The following is a 5,455-nucleotide window of genomic DNA, read 5'->3' on the forward strand; positions in this document are numbered from 1 at the left end:
ATAGCCAGTAAGTGAGAGAGCAGAGCTAAATCTATACATGGTACGTGTGATGAGAAATGCAAGGATAACAACTATGTGTAAGGAACCCAGGGAAAACAGATCAAGTGCCCAATGCTATTGAGAAAAATGATAGGAAGAATAAATTATATGTATTTGCAGCCCAGAGAGGCATGTCTTTGTGTACCAAGCAGGTTGAAGGGAGGAGAGGAGACTGGCAAAAGTGTAGAGATTGAGTGAGGAGATTCTCTGAGAACAGTTTGGGAGCAGGTGGGGAAGCAAAGCCAAGAAAGGGAGAGGAGAAGAGGGAATAAGAAAGAGATGAGAATCATGGGAGAGAAGGAGTGCGAGAAAATAAAGCTTTTGGTTTGACTCAACAATCTGTTAGTGTTCTGCCTCCAAAGAATAGATGCCTACTTGAAATTTTGTATTTGAGTAATATTGTGTGAGGAACATATGTGAAGTATCTAGTGGAAATTTATAATTTGGCTCCCTTAATGTGAGCTCGCAGTTGAAAAAATTAAGAAAAATAAAGAAAATTTGATCATAAGAAGGAAGAAATAAAAACAATGGGTATTCCAGGTCTAAGTAAAAATTGTATACTTTGTAATATACAACAAAATAGCATCATTATAGCCTAAAGGGAGTTTTAAGCTAAAGCTCACAACTTCTGAGGAAACTTGGCTTATATTACGATGATAAGAAATAGATTTAAAAAATGAAAAGTACCCTAATCACTTAATTATATTGCTGCAAGGAAACACCAAAACGAAAATAATCTGATGACATGAAATATTTTTTACAGATTATTTAAATGTGTCCAATTGTTTCTCCTATTTTCCCCCTAAATTAGTTGATAAAAGATATCTTAGTCAAAGGCTGAGCCATGAACCAGAAAGCTGTTTATAATATTGGCACGCATTCCTTCATTTATTCATTCAAAAAATATTCAGTACCAATTGTGCTCCAAGCACTGTGCTTTGGACAAATGATGGTGGAGACAAAAAAAAAAAAATAGCTAGCGACACCAGGCACAATGGCTGCTCTCAGGGAATTTACATACTAATGGAGAGACAGGCATTAATGAAATAACTACATAAATGAATATACGAATACATTGTGAGATAAATACTATAAAGGGAAGTAACCAAATGGGAAGACATTCCTGAGGATGTGTGTATCTGAAGTGGAAGTGATGGAGAGAGAATATTTTAGTACAGGGAATCAGTCATGTTGAGGTTATTGTGCCTTAGCCTAAAGAAAGTAATTTAAAGGTGGAGATTGGATTAGGAAAAGTGTGAATGAAGAAAAGGTAGTTATAGATGACAAGTAGGACAGAAGACCAACAGTGGCAGCTTGGGTTAGGTGGGAGCATTGGAGACAGAGAAATGGAAGTATTCAAGAAGTATTTAAGATAAAATATAAAAGATTTAGTGATAGACTGAATATAGGAGGGGTGATGATAAAGGAGGGCAGTGTCAGGAATGACTCATTCAGTTTGTGCTTCTAGATAAATGTTTCCATTTATTAAGATGGAAAACACCAGAAAGATGGGGTGAAAGGATGGCAGACATAAGGAAGGCTATATTATTGGGATTACATTAAACTATTCCAAAGATCCACTGCTAACACAGCATTACACTAGGACTCCAGGCACTACACCAAACCTCAATTACCTCTAATGATAAATGGCCATACAGGCATAAATCACTTAGTAGTGAGCAGTATTTCATCATCTTCACAGATAATTCTATAATAGGACAAAGGGAAGTGTAACAACGCAGATTACGTTCCGTTCTTTAGTTAGATGGTTTCTTCTGGCTTATATAATTGTTAATTTGGTAGCAGAATGGAAACAGAATATGTAAACATATGCAAGGACCAAGTTAGCCTTTTAAAAATCTATGCTAAATGTATTTTTCTTTACATTATTCCTGAGTAGCCTTCCTGGAAAATGTAGCTGGTTTATTATAATCAGTGTATTGATCTCATCTCCCAATATAATTTAAACCAGAGTAAGACATTTCTTCTCAACAATAAAACAAAAATCTAGCTAGTCTTCATACGTGGCTTCAAAGTTGTTTATATGTAAAGAGAACCATGCAAGAAAATTATCCTTGCATATCCCAAACTGCATTTTTATATATTTCTCTTTTTTTGGATGATTACTAGCATATAAACTGGTGAGAATTATTTATCTCTATTCAACATTCAATAGATTTCAGCCTCTGCCAGACAATAATGTATTTGTTAATATGTTCTTCTGAATATAATCCTAACTATTATAGCCCCATTACTTTCCAAATTTATTTTAGTCCTTTAAGTGTGGATTCTAAGAACAGATGTTGAATACACATCAGATTTTGGTTCAATCATCTCATTCCTCATAGTGTTAAAAACACAATAGGTCATGGAATTTTAAAACTTAGAGCTAATTTCAGATGAGAAAATCAAGGCCCTGAGGAATGAAGCCAGACTTGCACGGTCACAGGAAGTTCCTGGCCAGATCAGAGCTCAGAGCTCGGCTGTAGCTGCATGGGTCCAGGCCTGTGTTTCTTCTGCTGCATTATACACTGCTTCTCCACTGCAATGGCCCCTGAGGCCATTTTATTTAACACTTACTAGATGCTGTATCAATTTATTGATAGTATCTCTAATGTTTGCTCACCTCTTATCCCACTTTTACAGATGAGCTCCCTGAGGCATAAAGAGATTAATATTCTACCCTAGTAAAGGGTGGAACTGTTATCGGACCCCTGAAATCTGACTTGTGCATCAGTGCAGTTAACCAGTATACCACGCTGCCTTTTTAGAAAAGCTCTCAAAAAAGCTGAACCTGAAAACGCTGCTCCTCTTCTAATAATTTTTTTACAAACTTTATATAAAATATACTTTATTTCATCAATGTGAATATTTTTCATTGTTAAAATGCAAGAAATTCTCATGAAAAATTAGTAAATAACATCTGCTAAACTTAACATACTTATCTCCTCATAGACTGACATTCTTTATATTCTTCAGAGGAAGTCTTATTATTCTGATTATTGAGCCCAGTATGAAGTCAGCATAGAATTCCCTAATAGCCTTTAGAAGTAGAATAAATTAATTCAATGAAGGTTCTAGTCTGGTTAGTTTCCTTCTCTTTCATAGTGAGGAAGTAGTAAAGTAGTAAAGTCCAAAATAGACTCTTTATAAGCTTATCATAATATACTTATTTGAACCACATTCAATCCTGCGTTTTTTAGAAAGTCTTCCATTTAAACATCATTTTTTATTGCTGCAGATGTATGTAGAAAAAATATTGCCTGAACTGCATTAAAACCAGCTGATGTTTTATGAGATTTTCTACTCTGATATTCTCTAGACATTGAAGATCTGTTAGAACAATGGAGAAGTATGACAAAAGAGGAGGAAAATAATTATTGAACTAGGTGCTAGATATTTTCATATATATGATCTGTTTACCATAGTGCTCAGATATTTACATACATACATTTCCTTCATTTTGCAAATAAGGCAACTAAGGTACAAAGAGGGAAAATACAGCCCACAGGCAATTAGAGACAAATTCAGGACCCAAGTATAGGAATACCTGTAAGAGAGCTGAAGCTTTCCCCACTGTTTTATGCCAGATAGTCTGCAAGTGAATAGATAGTGTCTAAAATTTCCAAGGAAAAGAGAAATAAGGGGAAAATTGGCTTAAAGAATCAGGAGCATTTTATGGGACGGTATGTAGAAGGGAGAGGTGATGTGGAGAATAGTATGGGTGAGAGTGAGAAGCAGGGAGAGAGAGAGAGAGAGTGAGTGAGAGTGAGAATGAGAATGAGTGAGAGAGAGACACCACAAACGGTGGGAGACAGGGAGTGTGGGGAGGAGAGGTTGGAGTTCCAGAACGAGAGGGGAGAGAAAAATATTTTCCGGGAGTTACTGTATGGCATAGATGAGAGATAGAGAGTATCTGATGCTGACATGTTAAAAATTGCCTTCACAACTCATGGACTTTTGTGTATCTTTAAAGCCAGAGCAAAGATCTAATTTTTTTCTGATAGAATGTTGTTACTTATTTAAATGTAATTTTGCATGAACTCTGGAACATATGAGTCCTCAATATTCGTGTTACACATTAATCATCTATACTGATAATAAATTCTTTCATAGATATTCCTCCATATTACCTTCTGCCTTTTTCATTCTTTGTACTACAAGGGAAAGGTAGAGAAGATGAAAGACTACCCTAGACTTAGAAACATACTTATAGTACTTTTTTACACTATAGGAATCAGTGCAAATACAACAATTAGCATTTTGGCTAAAATGAAGAATGTTGAGTTTTACAATATTTTGAGTTGTTTAATGTAAGCATTAATAGTGAAAAGTGAGATAATTAACTACTATACATCTGAATGGATATAGAAAATATGCTTCTCTCATTCTCCAACGTTCTTTACAGATACTCATCTCTATGCTACGATTCCCTTTTCCCAACCTTTAGATGTTCATCATTTATTCATTTGTATATCATCTGTTGGTCCAAAACTTCCCTGGTTTTGTTCATCCATCCACTTAACAAAAAGGAGTAAGTGCCTACTCTGTGCCAAATTCCCCATGGAGGACTGCCTCTTGCTACTGCCCTATTCCTTTGCTGCTTTGTGAGCTGGTTATCTTGTATTAAGCAACAGAATAAATATAATTACAATGGATCTTAGACTTCCTTCCCTCTCCTAATGTGGGACTACCTACTATATCATTATAAAAAGATGGTGAAACAATTTCAGCCCAGGAAGATATGTTCTATTTTTAAGCAGAAAATATAAAATAGCTTTTAGGAACTTACCCCTTTTCAAATGAAATAGCCTCCTTCCACTAAGACTTAAAAGTGGCTTAGAAATTTGAAGAGAGCTTTGCAGTTTAAAAGAAAAGTGTAGAAGGTGAAAAGCCTTCTCAAATTGTGGATTATATGGGGGATTGGAAATATTTGGGTCATGAGTCCTCTAAATGCCCTTAGTTTACTGTTGGCTACTTATTTAGTGTCCCAAGGAACAGAATACACACCCTTCCCCACCATCCTTGGAAGATACCCCAAGATACTAACGAGTCAGCTCTTAAAGAGAAAGCATGTTTTTCACATATAGCTTCAGAAAATTGTAGGCACTCTAGGAAAAATAGAAAAGAATAATAGAGCCTTTAAATGAGATAATCAGGAAATTTAATATACTACTATAATTTTAAAAATATATCTGTAAAATATTTAACATTCTACTCTATGAACAGAGATATGTTTATAGAACATTGTTTTAAATGTTGATGCGGCAATTATAAAACAAGATCTCATTCTAAGCTGGAGGTAACAGTTTAGAAAATTTCCCGAAGTTGTTATTTAACTAACCAGATTCTCTGACCATGGTAATGTAACACTAGAGTACAATTTTTAAACTTAACTAAAAAATAACTACACAAC

The 5,455-nt window shown here is 35.0% G+C and overlaps 1 long non-coding RNA gene across 1 annotated transcript in view; it reads right to left on the minus strand.

Moving 5' to 3' along the window:
- LOC309609804 overlaps positions 1–5,455 on the minus strand; it is a 526,304-nt gene that overhangs the window by 497,244 nt on the left and 23,605 nt on the right. The window lies entirely within an intron of this gene.

The sequence above is a fragment of the Balaenoptera borealis genome (genome assembly GCF_965194805.1).
Source record: "Balaenoptera borealis genome assembly, chromosome: 13".
Taxonomy (NCBI): Eukaryota; Metazoa; Chordata; class Mammalia; order Artiodactyla; family Balaenopteridae; genus Balaenoptera; species Balaenoptera borealis.